This window comes from Hyperolius riggenbachi, chromosome 2, assembly GCF_040937935.1.
Source record: "Hyperolius riggenbachi isolate aHypRig1 chromosome 2, aHypRig1.pri, whole genome shotgun sequence".
NCBI classification, from domain to species: domain Eukaryota; kingdom Metazoa; phylum Chordata; class Amphibia; order Anura; family Hyperoliidae; genus Hyperolius; species Hyperolius riggenbachi.
In genome coordinates this window covers 555,337,141-555,354,076 of record NC_090647.1, presented here as the reverse complement: position 1 = coordinate 555,354,076, position 16,936 = coordinate 555,337,141, and the positions used below count along the sequence as shown (strand labels likewise).

General features: G+C 43.3%; 1 protein-coding gene across 1 annotated transcript in view; it reads right to left on the bottom strand.

Annotated features, from left to right (window-relative positions):
* The window catches only part of LSAMP (limbic system associated membrane protein), an 814,836-nt gene that overhangs the window by 44,764 nt on the left and 753,136 nt on the right, over nt 1–16,936 (bottom strand). The gene's annotated exons all lie outside the window — the stretch shown is intronic.

The following is a 16,936-nucleotide window of genomic DNA, read 5'->3' as shown; positions in this document are numbered from 1 at the left end:
CAAAATATTGAGCAGCTAGGAGAGAGGGATGGGAGTTGCTTCCCCAGCACAGATCCATCACCTGACCCAGCCCAGCCTCTCCTCCCTTCAGTGGAGTATCCAGATGAGGCGGGAGGAGCCTGCTCTGTGCTCAAGGGGAAAGACTAGCTAGCGCCGCTCCTAGCTCCACCCTTACTGCCTTATGGGATATTAAAAAGGACATAAACTCTTCCACAATAGAGAAGGAAAACACAGAGTAAACCAACTTGTTTGTATTTAGAGATAACAGCCTGTCTAATTCTCCCTTATCAGCTAGTTATGAGCCACTGTAATTTGAGCTGTCATCTCCGTGTGAACTGTGCTGCGGTGTGCCAGTCAGAGAGGCTATATGTAAACACAGGAGTTTAACCCTTTCTGTTCTCCCAATAAACCAGGAAGTAACGACACTGCAGCATCTCTGCAGGAGCTCTATAAGCTGTTACAAGGAAATGTTTTCCTGTAAAGGTTATTATGCTGTTGCATATATTTTAGAGTAGAGAGGAAGTCCTGGGTTTAGGTCCGCTTTAAAGTGGCTCTGCACTCTGTCTTTTCCTATACAGCCAGCACTGCCGGTCCTGAGGAGCTGTGAGTTATGCCTACTGATTACACACTTCTTACACGCAACTGTAGCCAATTAAACAAAAACAGCTCAGTGCAGCTGATTTCTACAGCATTTCTATGTGGAATGAATACTTCTCAGTCTGTTCTTTGCAAGAGCTCAGGTCCACTTTAAGTTTTGAATCAGGATATGAAGCTAGGAAAGGCATTAGCTAGTCTGTCCTACCGTCTGGCTGCAGTGTTGCTTCTGTTTCATCCCCCCTACCTCCAGTCCTTTTTTCCTCGACTTCCTCGATTGCACGCTAGAGTGAATCGTTTTCTCCTCTCCCGTGTCTTCACTCGCAGTGGTTCTGTATGTAGATTTTTAATTTACACCTCTTATTTTTTTTCTTTCTCATCTTGCATAATTTGCTGGTTCATTGTAAATAAACATTGCCTTGGAGGCACTCTCTCCATAAACCTGCCTATTCTCTCTTAGACCTGATTCGTCTGCTAAGGCTCCACCATCACCTAAACAAAATCTCTTTTTATCCTCATTAATCCGGAATTACCACTTGAACATGAAGCTGAGGGGCTTGCAATCACCTCGAGAGCGGTTTTTAATTAAGTGCTTCCTTCCCGGCGCTTTTTCTCCCGCCCGCAGCTGGAAGCCTTCCAGCGCCTGAGCAGGGGAGGACCGCGGCGGGCGGAGGAGAGGTTAGGCTAACACGGCCCCATTACAGGGATAAGTAACATATTGCTCATTAAAGATTTAGAAAAAACAACAGTTGCTCGCTACGGCTGCCAATATTTCGAGACTGTCGGTTTTACAGCTCCGCTCACGTCGGCAGCGGTGCGTTATGCTTTATTCATGATTTTTTGAAGGCAGCATACTGGCCAACACAATGGGTCAAAACAGGCTGTGTGGTGCAGGAAGGGGGGGGGGGGAGGAGTCTGTTTTCTCCAGCCATCCTGTATTTTTGTTTATCCTGGCTAATATAACCCGCAAAGTTCATCAGGAAAGTGTGCGGTCACTCATCACCTCCTGCAATAACTGGTGCTGACTCCAGCGTTCCATTCCTAGGTGCTTTGTTGAGGTTTCAGTCATGTGACTGTAATGTTACCATTAGTGATGGGATTTAATTTCCTTTAATTTCCATTAAAGAGAAACAGTAAACCAAGAATTGAACATCCCAATCAGCAGCTGATACCCCCTTTCCCATGAGAAATCTTTTCCGTTTCAGAAACGGATCATCAGAGGGCTCTCTATGGCTTATATTGTGGTGAAACCCCTCCCACAGTGTGATGTCAGAACCATGGTTCTAACATCACACTGCAGGCGCCTTGTTGCATTGTGGGAAATAACAGCTGTTTCCAGCTTCCAAAAAAAGCAAGCAGCATCTCCTTCCACTGACATCACCTGCCAGCAGTAAAAATGTCACCATGTGATAAATGTCAGAATGTAACTCAGGTAGAGGAAAGATTTTACAATGGGCAAACACTGACTAAATCATTTATACATAATTATTGTAAAAATGAAGCGCTTTTTTATTACATTATTTTCACTGGAGTTCCTCTTTACGTCTTGCTGGCCGTGGCCCAAAGCTGATGCACTCAAAATCGCTTTCACTCACCATCCATGTCACTCCAGTGTATCCTCCTTCTGTGTTTCAAGGAGGAAGCATGTGAGTGACGTAGCCGCGATGGAACGCAACATCTAGCGCATCAACTATAGGTGGCAACATGAGTAAGTAAATCCCCCCTTCTGCCGCGGCCAGCAAGACATAATCAAAATTAGGATTACAAACGGTGGGGCTATTCAGAATCCCATCACTACCAACTATAAATGCATGGGAACAGCTATTATATTACAGGACCCTGGACAGTGGCAGCCATACACAGCTATATTACAGGATCCTGGACAGCAGCAGCCATACACAGCTATGATATTACAGAATCCTGGACAGTGGCAGCCATACACAGCTATGATATTACAGGATCCTGGACAGCAGCAGCCATACACTGCTATGATATTACACAACCCTGGACAGGGGCAGCCATACACAGCTATGATATTACAGGATCCTGGACAGCGGCAGCCATACACAGCTATGATATTACAGAATCCTGGACAGAGGCAGCCATACACAGCTATGATATTACAGAACCCTGGACAGCGGCAGCCATACACAGCTATGATATTACAGAACCCTGAACAGTGGCAGCCTTACACAGCTATGATATTACAGAACGCTGGACAGAGGCAGCAATACACAGCTATGATATTACAGAACCCTGGAGAGTGGCAGCCATACACAGCTATGATATTACAGAACGCTGGACAGAGGCAGCAATACACAGCTATGATATTACAGAACCCTGGACAAAGGCAGCCATACACAGCTATGATTTTACAGAACTCTGCACAGCAGCCATACACAGCTATGATATTACAGAACTCTGCACAGCAGCCATACACAGCTATGATATTACAGATCCCTGGACAGAGGCAGCCATACATAGCTATGGTATTACAGAACCCTGAACAGTGGCAGCCATACACAGCTATGATATTACAGAACGCTGGACAGAGGCAGCAATACACAGCTATGATATTACAGAACCCTGGACAAAGGCAGCCATACACAGCTATGATATCACAGAACCCTGGACAGAGGCAGCCATACACAGCTATGATATTACACAACCCTGGACAGAGGCAGCCATACACAGCTATGATATTACAGGACCCTGGACAGCAGCCATACACAGCTATGATATTACACAACCCTGGACACAGGCATCCATATATAGCTATGATATTACACAACCCTGGACAGAGACATCCATACACAGCTATGATATTACAGGATCCTGGGCAGAGGCAGCCATACACAGCTATGATATTACAGAACCCTGGACAAAGGCAGCCATACACAGCTATGATATTACAGAACCCTGGACAGAGGCAGCCATACATAGCTATGATATTACACAACCCTGGACAGAGGCAGCCATACACAGCTATGATATTACAGGATCCTGGGCAGAGGCAGCCATACAAAGCTATGATATTACAGAACCCTGGACAGAGGCAGCCATACACAGCTATATTACACAACCCTGGACAGAGGCAGCCATACACAGCTATGATATTACAGAACCCTGGACAGCAGCAGCCATACACAGCTATGATATTACATCACCCTGGACAGCAGCAGCCATGCACAGCTATGATATTACAGAACCCTGGACAGCAGCAGCCATACACAGCTATAATATTATGGAAGCCTGGACAGTGGCAGCCATACACAGCTATGATAATACACAACCCTGGACAGCGGCAGCCATACACAGCTATGATATTACAGAACCCTGGACAGCAGCAGCCATACACAGCTATGATATTACAGAACCCTGGACAGCAGCAGCCATACACAGCTATAATATTATGGAAGCCTGGACAGAGGCAGCCATACACAGCTATGATAATACACAACCCTGGACAGCGGCAGCCATACACAGCTATGATATTACAGAACCCTGGACAGAGGCAGCCATACACAGCTTTGATATTACAGGACCCTGAACAGAGGCAGCCATACACAGCTATGATATTACAGAACCCTGGACAGAGGCAGCCATACACAGCTATGCTATTACAGAACCCTGGACAGAGGCAGCCATACACAGCTATGATATTACAGAACCCTGGACAGAGGCAGCCATACACAGCTATGATATTACAGAACCCTGGACAGAGGCAGCCATACACAGCTATGCTATTACAGAACCCTGGACAGAGGCAGCCATAAACAGCTATGATATTACAGAACCCTGGACAGAGGCAGCCATACACAGCTATGCTATTACAGAACCCTGGACAGAGGCAGCCATACACAGCTATGATATTACAGAACCCTGGACAGAGGCAGCCTTACACAGCTATGATATTACAGAACCCTGGTCAGCGGCAGCCATATACAACTTTGATATTACAAAGCTTTAGTGATTACCTGTAGGTTACTAAGCCATAGTGACTCTCTGTAGTGTACCAAGCCTTAGTTACTGTCTGTATGGCAGGAAACTTCAGTGACTGCCTGTGGGGTACCAAGCCATAGTTACAACTTGTAGGTTATCAAACCTTCGTGACTGTCTGTATGGTACCAAACCTTAGTGACTATCTGTAGAGCAGCAAACCTTAGAGATTGCCTGTGGGGTACCAAGCCATAGTGATAACTTGTAGGTTATCAAACCTTAGTGACATAACAATAGTTGTCTAGGTGATACCTTTAAAGTGTCCTAAAGGCAGTTTTTAAAGTAAAAAAAAAGGGACACAGAAGCATGTTCCCATCTGAATGACATGCCTGTGTGTGCCCTCCGCAGTGCTGACGGCACCCCTGTGACCGCGCTATCCCAAGTGTGGACCGTCATAAAAATAAACCACATCTGTTGGGTAGTAATAATCCTACAAAAGGAGACTAAGAGACTAATACTCCCAAATGGGAATATTATGGGATGGGCTTAGTAGGGGCTTATCCTAACCATGCAGGTGTAACCGAGTTGGTTGCTTGTACAATTTTATGCATTGGTTTGGGAAAATTAGTCTCTAGTCTCCTTTTACATTTAGTCCTGTTTCTGGGGTAAATATGTGTCTCCTTTTGTAGGATCATTACTATCCAACAGATGTGGTTTATTTTAATGACGGTCCACATTTGGGATAGTGTATGATGTGTAGGCCAATACGACCAATTGGTTCTATTGATTGAAATATAGAGACATCTTTCGAGAGAGCCTCCCCCTGAGATATTTGTTTATGGTGGAGAGTTTTCATGGCCCAATTATAATGTTAGTGTATTTACATTAAAAGTTACGTTTTAGGTACTATAGTACCACTTAGAAGGGCAAATAGGGACCTTTTGGGTCTCAGTGTTTTTGTGTTTCACACCCAATTCTATGATCATTAGTTTAAGTGTTTGATTTGCAGTTTTCTTAACCTGAAGAACTAATTATCTCTAATATTTCAGATCTCCGTGGTGTCTCTAGATCGGGACACTAACGTTCAGACTCAGCTTTCTTCTTCTCCTGGTTCTCCTGGTTCATGAACACTATTGGAACTGAAGACTGTTAAAAATATCCATTCCTTGAACGAGCTTCCATCCTCCCTTGCTGAACCCGATAAAATCCACGGGAATAAATAAACATTGACCGAGTCTGGTGCGCCTTTGCGATTGTCTTCCCCGATCAATGCTTCTATCTGTTATTGATGGATCTGTTTCTCTTCCAGTGGGAAGGAGGATAATCTTCTTATGTCTTGGAATACGGAGTACAAATTGTTATTGATCCCTCTCTGTGACCGCAGCCAGTTACCGCGCTCGGTGGACATTTGCCTCCGTAGATAAATGGGAATAAGGGATATTATACTCGGGGGTTTCGTGAATGGCAGCCATTAAACAGACAGCATTATGGCCGCGGGCTGTTCGGAGGGGCCGCTACGTCCCACAATGCTCATTAAGGGACCTGACAAAGTACAAGAGGGATATTTGATTTAAAATTGGATGGGATATTTGATGGTGACTGGGTGTCAGTTAGAGAGACAGTCCTGGCAAACAGCGGCTAAACACGGAGCTGGGAACACATCGATAAGAACGGTTTTACCTGATATAGAAAAAAGAGATTACAAAGCATGACTGCAGCTGCTGTAATCGTTCCAAGTGTATTACGCTTCCAACGCAGAGGTCTGACCACTATTACAGATTACATATTAAATTCCAAACACCCCCAATAGTAAAGAAACCAAACAATGCAGATGGGGGTTGATTTACTCAACCACTGAACTATCTCACCTAATTTGTTTATCTCATTAATTACCTCCCCTTATTTATCTCAGCTTAAAGAGAGTCTGAAGCGACTTTAAAAATAGCTTTTTAGCTTATATTCTACATGGGCATGTTTGCCCCAGCTAAAACGCCGCTCTCTCGCCGCTCTCCCTCTTTACCACCCAAATCCCCTTCGTGGTGTCCGGGGATCGCTTCCTGTTGAGGCAGAGCTAATGCCCCCAGCCCTGCCTCTCAGCGCGTCTATCAGCGGTGATCGCCGCCTCTCCCCGCCCCTCTCAATCTTCCTTCAATGAGAAGGGCGGGGGAGAGGCGGAGATCCGCCACTGATAGACGCGCATGGAGGCAGAGCTACAGCCATTAGCTCTGCCTCCAGGAAGAGCAAAATCTATGACCAAGTTGGTCGTGGATTTTGCAGGGGGGGATTTGGGGGGTAAAGGCCCCTCGTTCAGCCGCAGGGTTTTAGCTGGGGCAAACATGCCCATGTAGACTATAAGCTAAAAAGCTGTTTTTAGTCAGCATTTCTACTTTGATCTAAAGGATTCCTTACAGCTTTAAAGCTACTACCTCAGAAAAAAAAATTGTAGCACAACATCATTGAAATGGTTAAACACAGCACTTTGTCCTGCTATGCAAAGGCTATTCAGCTTCAAGTCCGCATCCAGACTGGCGATAACAGTATATTTGTTTACATTCCAATGCTGTTACATTTGTGTGTAAACAACTGAAAGCACTCTCTGAGAAGCTCTCTGTGCTTCAAGCACACATAGTTCAGAACAGCTCATTCGAAGATTTTAATATATAATAAAAAGCAGATGGAATATAATTCAATGGCAGCTTTCAGGGCAAGATAAACTACACTTTGAAAACCTGTAATTTGTAGACAAAAGCAAATATGATAACTGTATGAGTAATAAAAAGTAGGAAAACACATTTGTATTGAATGTTATGTCAGCAGTTCAGAACACTTTAAGATTTATTCCCCCTTTAATACACAGATGCAAATCATCTCTTTGTTGCCCCTGATAAACGCACCTCCAGATCCCCTGGAATGCAATGATGTGCCAGCTTGTAAGTATTACAGAGCCACACTATTCCAACATGCATACAGACTGTTTGGGATTGGTTGGTCCTCATCAGTACCTGGCATGAATAAATGTGGCTCTATGGGGTAGGACTTGAAGCACCCAGAGTTACAAATTGCCCAGCATGAACCAGAACTCCTAGGAGTGTGTAAGGGGCTGAAAGAGATCCAAAAGCCTCATTACTAAAATGCTATATAAAACAAATGCTTGTCTGTTTTAGGGAGCCAACATTCTGTTTTGTATAGCATCTTGGGTGCTGAATTGCAATAATCATTGTTCCTGCAGTACCCCTGTTTGGCCACTAATGGCGCAATCTGAGACCATATGAAGAGGGAAGAGCCACACGACCACTTCAATAGCCACTCTGAGCCGTGCACACAGACACACGTGCACGGCTCCTCGGAACCTAGCGCCGGCCCAACCCAGAAGCTGGCTGCTCGGGCCGGCTCCCGAAAGACGTGGACTTGCCGTGGGCTTGAACGGAAGGTAAGTTTCTTACATCTTCTATCCTGATTTACTTTACTTACTACTACAAATCTTGGAGTCCACGCCTCTCTTTCTTCTCAAGAACTCTTGGTCATTCTGACAACCCATCTGTGATACGAATCTATATAAACCTTGATCAGACTGTTTAATGTCAGGACAGGATCTCATCTGCAACAGGATATATTTGGGCGCCAACAGATATAGAGTATATACAAGACACAAGCTCTTCATATGATGCATCTGGATTTTTTATTTAGTTGTTTTTATCAAGAAATGCGGTTTTCACTGTTATACGCAATTCCAAGGACTTCCTGCAGAGCGCAATCATCTTGTAGACAAGGAAAGAACAAAATGTCACGTCCTATAAGGTCTACTTTTTACACCTCTTGCTTCGTATCCTTGTCTTTCACACCAGGAATCCACAAGTCCTCACGTCTGAAGACTTTGATGAATTACCCAATACAGGTTTTCGTTTTGAGATCAATAGCAACCAATCAATAACGTAAATGGAGAGAACAAAAAACGTAATGTGTGAAACACAAAAAAAGGAATTAAATTATACAATCAGACTGAGAGTCAACATATCATGGAACCTATACATTGAGTCGAAATAACATTTTTTAAATAACATACAGGTTGATTTTAGCCAATGGTGTCCATAAAGGATGTATCGACAGACCAGCAGCACATATACAGGATAATAAAGTCATAAAGCAGGTATACAAGTACAGCTTATTGTACGTAGGTTGAAAAACAGAAACAGATAAAAAAAAGCATATGTCTGAATCCATGGAACAAAATAAGGATTTAGATAAAAGATAAAAATTCTGGATCAAGACAAATAGCTGGATGAGGCGAATGCCGCAGTCTCCAGCTTGGCGAAACAGGTCGGGTAGGGAGGACAAGGCATGGGCTCCACGCCGGTTTGCCTTGATCTGGTATTTTTTATCTTTCGTTCCAGAATCCACATTTTGATCAGTGGATTTGAGGATATGTTGTAAATCCTTTTAATCTGTGTTTCAACCTGGATACAATCAATTTTACCAAACAGTGCCCACTACATAAACTCTCCAAATACGCCAGGGTTGTGTTCCGTGAAAAGCTCGTGTAAATCAAATTTCACATAGATCAAACCAAAATGTTCCACTTAAAATCACAGCAATTGCTATAAGTGTTATAGTTCAACCCCTTAAAGTGGACCCACACCAAACATTTTTTTAATTCAAAATATTTAGTTGCAGCACTCTGACACATACAAAGATAAATAAACACTCCTTCAAGCCTATGAGCATTTCAGTGCATGCTTTTCACTCTTCTCTTTTCATAAACAGGTGGCAGCCATTTCTCCTGAGCTTAGTAGGAGGTTTTAGATTATGGGTGTGTTTGTCATCAGCTGCCCTCCCTCACAGGGGCGTCGTCTATGTGAAATCTCACACAAGCTGAGATCACCTCCCCTGTGACATCATCAGTCGCAGCCTGTGTTTTGTTTTTTATCTCCTCCACCAGTCTGCCGGATTCTGTCCCGGCAATATGTAAGGAAGGGAGGGGTTCCTCCAATAAATGTAAAATATTTTATATTTGTCATTTGTCGTCATCTTGTATTTTTAATTTCAGTCCACTTTAAATATACATAAGGGTGAGTGACGGAAGCCATGGTTCTAACATCACACTGTGGGAGCCTTGTTGCATTGTGGGAAAAAACAGCTGTTGACTGCTGTTTCCAAATTCCAAAAAAGCAAGCAGCAGCCACGTCCAGTGACATCACATACCAGCAGTACAAATGTCGCCATGTGGTAAATGTCAGAATGTAAATCAGGGAGAGGAAAGCTTTTAAAACAGGCAAACACTGACTAAATCATTGATACATAATTACTGTAAAAGTGAAGCACTTTTTTTATTACATTATTTTCACTGGCGTTCTTCTTTAAATAATTATTTCACAAGCTTGTGAAGGATTAGACCTGCGTACACTGACTCCAACTTGCCAAAAGCTGACAAGGGGCTCATCCCCAATTCCAGTCGCCAGAAGGTGGGCAGGGGTAACTACCCTGATGCTTGTGGGCATAGTCCCGGGGGGGGGGGGGTCATAGTGGTATCTGCCAGACCCCCAGATATATGCCCCCCCCAGGTGAATGGGTATAGGTGTACTGAAGACAAAGGATACCCGAGGTGACATGTGACATGATGAGATAGACATGTGTATGTACAGTGCCAAGCACACAAATAACTATGTTGTGTTCCTTTTTTTCTTTCTCTGCCTGAAAAAGTTAAATATCAGGTATGTGAGTGGCTGACTCAGTCCTGACTTAGACAGGAAGTGACTACAGTGTGACCCTCACTGATAAGAAATTTCAACTATAAAACACTTTCCTAGCAGAAAATGGTTTCTGAGAGCAGGAAAGAGATAATAAGGGTCAATAGTTCATAAATTTTAGCTCTGGCATACTTCAATGAATGTGTCATTGAGCAAAAACAATAAAACAGTTGAAACGTAAAAAGTAGATTTACACATAAAATAAAACTGTGGAATATCTTAAAAATACCTTTTTAGGAGAAGGAAGATAGATACAATCATTTATTTAATTACTAATCAAAATTGTGGCAGTGATGGGAATAAATGGCAGGGCATACACCCCCAATAATCAGAAGAAACAATTTACAAGATAACTATTAGGGTTTATTGTTGCAAACAGGGCTGTGGAGTCGGTCCAAAAATCCCCCGACTCCGACTCCGACTCCTCAGTTTAGGATTCCACCGACTCAGACTCCTCTAATTTGCATATTACAATTTTGTTGATTAAAAGTATGTAACATAAAATTCGTCCCTTAACTGCCAACGCTTAGGAATTTTACAAGACAATTGAAGTGAGAAGGATATGTAGACTACTATATTTATTCCCTTTAGACTAAAACTAGTCCTTGGTAAGAGTACTTGTAAAAGGTACAAACCGGAACAAAGAACATCTATCAGGCCCTAGGCAATGTAAGTGTGGGTACATGTAAGAATGATGTGCAGGTACTCTGCAGGGGAATGAGGAGATTGTAAACAGACAACACCTCTGTGTTCAATGTGCACAGCATTCTCAGTGGATTCCCTGCAGCTCTGTGGGGAGTGCATATGTAGAGTTTAGTACTACTGTGTAACAAAGTAAACCTGAGACAGATGAAATTAAAGTTTTATACATACCTGGGGCTTCCTCTAGCCGCCTTCAGGATAATCAGTCCCTGGTTGTCCTCCTCCACCACCTGGATCTTCTGCTATGAGTCCAGGTACTTGAGCCAGTCGAGCGTAGTGCGCATGCACACACTCCGCCGCCAGGAGCATACTACACCTGTGCAGCACTATTGCGCAGGTGCAGAATGGTTCTGGCTGTGGGAGCGGCATGCGGCCGGACAGCGCTGACTGGCTGAATTACCAGGACTCATAGCAGAAGATCCGGGTGGTGGAGGACAGCGAGGGACTGATTAGCCTGAAGGGGGCTGGAGGAAGCCCCAGGTATGTATAAAACTTTACTTTTCATCCGTCTCAGTTACCCTTTAATTTGTAGTCACCAAACCAAATTTTAACAACATATTAAATTATTTGATTTCATCAGCAAAGGGAGTGCATACATTTGCATAAATCAGCATCAATGCAGAATTATTTCCATCTCATTGACAATCTCTATTAGTGACACGGCTACACATCAGGCTTTATTCTTACAGCATAGATGTTATTTAGTATATATAAGAGATTCCGGTGTACACATCATATATACAGTCACAATCATATGTATATCTGACCTTAAAAATACGGGGACTGCTTTATTGAAGCAGCACAAGTAACTAATTTTGATTGGTTTATTTCATTTTTGTGGACTAAGCACAGCTATTACTGTATATATACATTATTTTTAATGACTATTATCTGAGAAATAGAACATTTTGTCATATTTTCTATTTTAATTACAGTTACAAATTCATTCGGAGTCGGAGTCGGTGCATTTTTTCCCGACTCCGACTCCAGGCACCCAAAATTGCCCGACTCCACGACTCCGACTCCACGACTCCGACTCCACAGCCCTGGTTGCAAAATATTAAAAAACTGTGTTAAAATTACATGGGATGGCCACCCCGTCTCAACATACAGGCAGACATACGCCGGCATTTATTTAATTAGTTTATTTTCGCTTTGGGTGTCCTTTAATAAAGTTCTGTGCTGTATTTTTATGTGTATTACTGTCTTTATTATTATTTACACATAAGTAGCGAGCATAAATCTATATATATTCACTCCACATACGGCTGTCAGGCTCTTTGTAGACAGGGGAAGGGAGGAAGGAGGGTGTTAGACGCGTTGCTCGTGCCGCCACTCTAGAGTTTTGGCCGGGGGAGTTGGTGTTGCCTTCGCAGGGGAAACAAGGCGCTGTCTGAATTGGGAAATGTGTTCTGCTCAGATAGAATGTTTATCAGGCGTCGCGGCTGTGCGGAGCGGCGCCCGAATCAGCCGCAGAACATGTGCCGTGGCAGCGCTCTCTACAAACAACTGCCTCTCCCAGGCTGTTTTGCATCGATGATTGATCTGGCACAGGGGCGACTTTCAGCCTCCGCAGATTGCCGTGTTTGGGTTAGAGTTTTGCATCTTTTGACGGCAAACATTACAAAACGTTTCCTGGGAAAGCAAACAAACAAGGCGGGTAAATATAGACGAGCCGCTCATCAGATCCTCGCCGCGATCGGAAGGGCTCCTGAACGAGCTGTTCTCCAGTCAACTTAGTAATCCCAAAACGAGTTTGGCAAAACGACGGAGCTACGAGGAGAGGAAGACGCCATCGGGAATATGTGGAGGGATTTATAAATACGGCTCTCTTCAACATGTCTGAAATACTCTGTACAGCCACTTCAGTGATCCACGCGTCACTTCCACGCCTTAGGCTACATTTCCACTGTAGTGTGAAATTTTCACTTCCCAAAAAAATCGTACATGATTTTTCTGATTGGTGAAAATTTGCACGTAAATTTGTACGCGTTTTTATGTAAATTTTCATATGTGAAAATTTGCATTAGTCAAATTTAACATAATCTGCCTAGTCACAGCTTAGTCATGACTGCTGATCACTTCCTGTAACCATGCATTTGCGTTGATATCCGACGCCATTGCAAAGCATTATACGCGAATTAAAAAAATGCAGCAGGACCTCAAATTTTTTTTTGCATACCAACGCTTACGACAATTTGCATGAAACAGCCCCATTCACTACCATTTGTTGCTAAACTAATGCAAATTTTCTATGCGAAAAATCAGGCGCACAATGCTGCCACCCGTGGGAGCGCAATGGGGGCATGCACAGCCGGGCTGCGCAGGCACAGAACTCCACAAATGGCCCTGACTTTGCCAGACACCGGAGGTGATCCTGGGAGGACTGAACAGCCCAGGAGTAGGACAAGGGAGCCTAGAGCCCTCATTGCGCTGGAGGAAGCCCCGGGTAAGTATACATGGGCCCTAATGCTTAATCTCAGGTACATTTTAAGGTGCCCATTAATGACACAATCTTGGTTGTAGCAGAAGGGTAAACTGAGCGAATATACTTGAAGGGATAGATTAGATAGTCCCTCATATTACATAGATGTGGTGTAGCACGGTGGTGTAGTGGTTAGCACTCTTGCCTTGCAGCGCTGGGTACCCGGTTTGAATCCCAGCCAGGTCAACATCTGCAAGGAGTTTGTACGTTCTCCCCGTGTCTGTGCGTGTTTCCTCCGGGTACTCCGGTTTCCTCCCACATCCCCAAAAACATACAGATAAGTTAATTGGCTTCTACCTAAATTGGCCCTAGACTAAAATATACATGCACTACACAATACATACATAGACATATGACTACGGTAGGGACTAGATTGTGAGCTCCTTTAAAGAACAGTCAACGACAAGACTATAAATACATACTCTGTACAGTGCTGCGGAAGATTTCGGCGCTATAGAAATACAAAATATTAATAAAATAATAATAATAAGTTTGTACAGATCTTGCACCAAGGCACAGAACAATGTTTGGACCTTTAGCAGCCAATAGAATAAAGTGAATTCAGAACTTCATAATAACCTTTTAAGAAAAAACATTTCTTTGTTACAGCTGCAGTGTGTCTACTTCCTGCATTTATGGAAGCAGACATAGGGGTAACATCCTGTGTTTACAAATTAGCTGCTCTCGCAAAGCAGGCAGCTGGCACAGCTTAGAGATCAAATTACACTTGTGATTAGTCCCAGATGAGGTGAAATTAGACAGGCTAAACTCTGTAAATACATACAGGGTGCATTTCAGGTCCCCTTTAACCACTTCACCCCAAAGGGGTTTTTACCCTAACGGATAAGAGCGTTTTTCACCTTTCAGTGCTCATCCCTTTCATTTGCCAATAGCTTAATCGCTATTAATCACAATGAAATGATCTATATGTTGGTTTTTAGGTTTCCCATCAATTAGGATTTTTGGGGTTGATATTTGTTTTCATGCATTTTAAAGGGAAAAACAAGGAAAACATTTAAAAATACTCTATTTCTCCAATTTCATCCCCTATATTTTTGAATATAAACATTGCTACTGTGCATAAAACCCACACATTTTATCTGCTTATTTGTCCTGGTTATCACAAGATTTAAATGATGTCCCTAGTACAAAGTATGGTGACAGTATATTATTTGGAAATAAAGGTGTATTTTTCTAGTTTGTGTTTTCTGTTTTACTTTTCTCACGTGCATGCGCGCGGGAACGCACGTGCACGCGCGCAAGTGCACACACACAGCAGCAGCAGCACTGCTTAACTTATAAAAATGCCCTGGAGCCGTTAAGAGGCTCCAGCAGGACGTTTTAACATGCCTGCTTGTCTTGAAGTGGTTAAATAGGGTAAAATTGTCAATCCAACTGGAATTCTTCCTAGCTTCTGATCACATAAGTTTCCAATCCCGAGTCATATAGAGGCTGAACACTATTTAATTCACTGTCTTGGCAGATCAGAAACACAGCTTGATTAAAATGCTGATAGTCATTTGTTGAAGGTGAAACACCTTCTAGGGAGATAGAGAGATGTGTAATCTGGAGATGGAGAGATTAATTCGATCAGGCTTTGAGTGAGTGACGGGCCCGAGCCGCCATCAGCACATGGAGTATCTGTCTGAATCGCACTCATTTCCATGCTCAGGGTTTAATAATATTATGATGGCTACATTTCATCCAGAGTGATGGAGATGGGGGGAGGCAAATGATGAAGGAAAGAGAGGGTCAGGTGAGGAGAGAGCGAGAATTTTGAGGCTTTGGCAGAATGTTTAATACAACAAAAAAAGTAAACACATTTAGTTTTGCACTTTTAAGCCAGTGTAATTATTTTTTGCTGCTGTTTTCCTATTTTTTTGTGCAGAGGGGACAGCTAGGGTTAGGTGATGTGCAGGGGGCTTGCTCAGGGGGTGTGATTAGGGTTAGGCACCACTGGGGGTGTGTGTGTTGGGGGGGGGTCAGGCACCACCCGAGGGGGGTGTTAGGGTTAGGCACCACTAGGGGGGGTGGTTAGACAGGGGGAGGATTTAGGGTTAGGCACCACCAGGGGGGTCTTAGGGTTAGGCATCACTGGGGGGGGTCTTAGGGTTAGGGACCTCCAAGGGGAGATAGGATTAGGCACCACTAGGGGGGTGGTTAGTGATAAGTACCACCGGGGGGGGGGGGGGGTGGAGAGTCTTGGCATTGGGCATCAGCAGTAGAGGGTTCTGTGTGAGAGTAGGGTTAGGTTTACCTATAGTACAATTACCGATATCTTACTAATGAAAATTAACACTTTAAAGGACACCCGAGGTAAAAATAAACTAATGAAAAACTTTTGTATCTATCCTCCTTCTCCTAAAAATGACTTTTTAGGATATTCCACCGCATTTTTAAATATTGAAATCTACTTTTAAGTTTTAACTATTTTATTGTTTTTGCTCAATGACACATTCATTAAAGTATGCCAGAGCTAAAATTTATGAACTATTGCCGCTATTTTTCTCTTTCCTGCTCTCAGAAGCCATTTTCTGCTAGGAAAGTGTTTTATGGTTGTAATTTCTGCCACTTACATACCTGATTATTAACTCTTTCAGGCAGAGAAAGAAAAAAAGGAACACAGCAGTTATTTGTGTTCTTGGCACTGTACATACACATGTCTATCTCATCATGTCACATGTCACCTCGGGTATCCTTTAAATAGTAGCGTATCGGTAAATAAACCAATATTCTACTATCAGCATTGTTCTTGAGCCTGATTCTCCATGGCCCCATGAAATTCATGTCCACCTCTAGAGGTGGCCAATTACATGCTATTCATTCTGGCTTGCATGCTAGTTCTATGCAGCTCGGGGCTGGGGCGATCTTCCTGCCCATTTCCAAGCTGTCTAGAATCTGCATGCAAGCTTGAATTATAAGCATCTTATTGGCTACCTCTGGTCACCTGACACAACAGAAGGCGGGGCCAGGGAGGGGCCTGTGTGCTGCACACGGCACAGGTAGGCTGCACTGATACCAAGCTGCACACTGCAGCACAAATCAGTAAAAAAGCCCCCAATGAATGTACTTGTTTTGGGTGAATATATTCAGGGGGTGGGGCCTAGACTGTTTATTGTGTTGATAGGCTATATTTGATGCAACAGTCAGATAGCTTTTCAAGAAGCTATATAATATTAGGTTTTGTGGATTTTTATTATTTGTGGATCCATTACTTGTATGCTTCTAGTCTAGTTAAAGTGAACCTCCGGACTAAAAATCTACTCAGCAGAACTGAAAAGGCTTGGTGTTTCTTTAACAGTTTCACAGCATCAGAACTTTGTTTTTCTTACCAAAGCATCATTTTTACCTGCATTTTTAACTAAGCTCCACCCATCAAAGAAAAAAAGCCCAGGGTTTTTTTCCCTGATGCTGTGCAGAGCATGATGGGATTTCCTATGCTGTTATTCATGTTGCCTAGCAACTGGGAGAG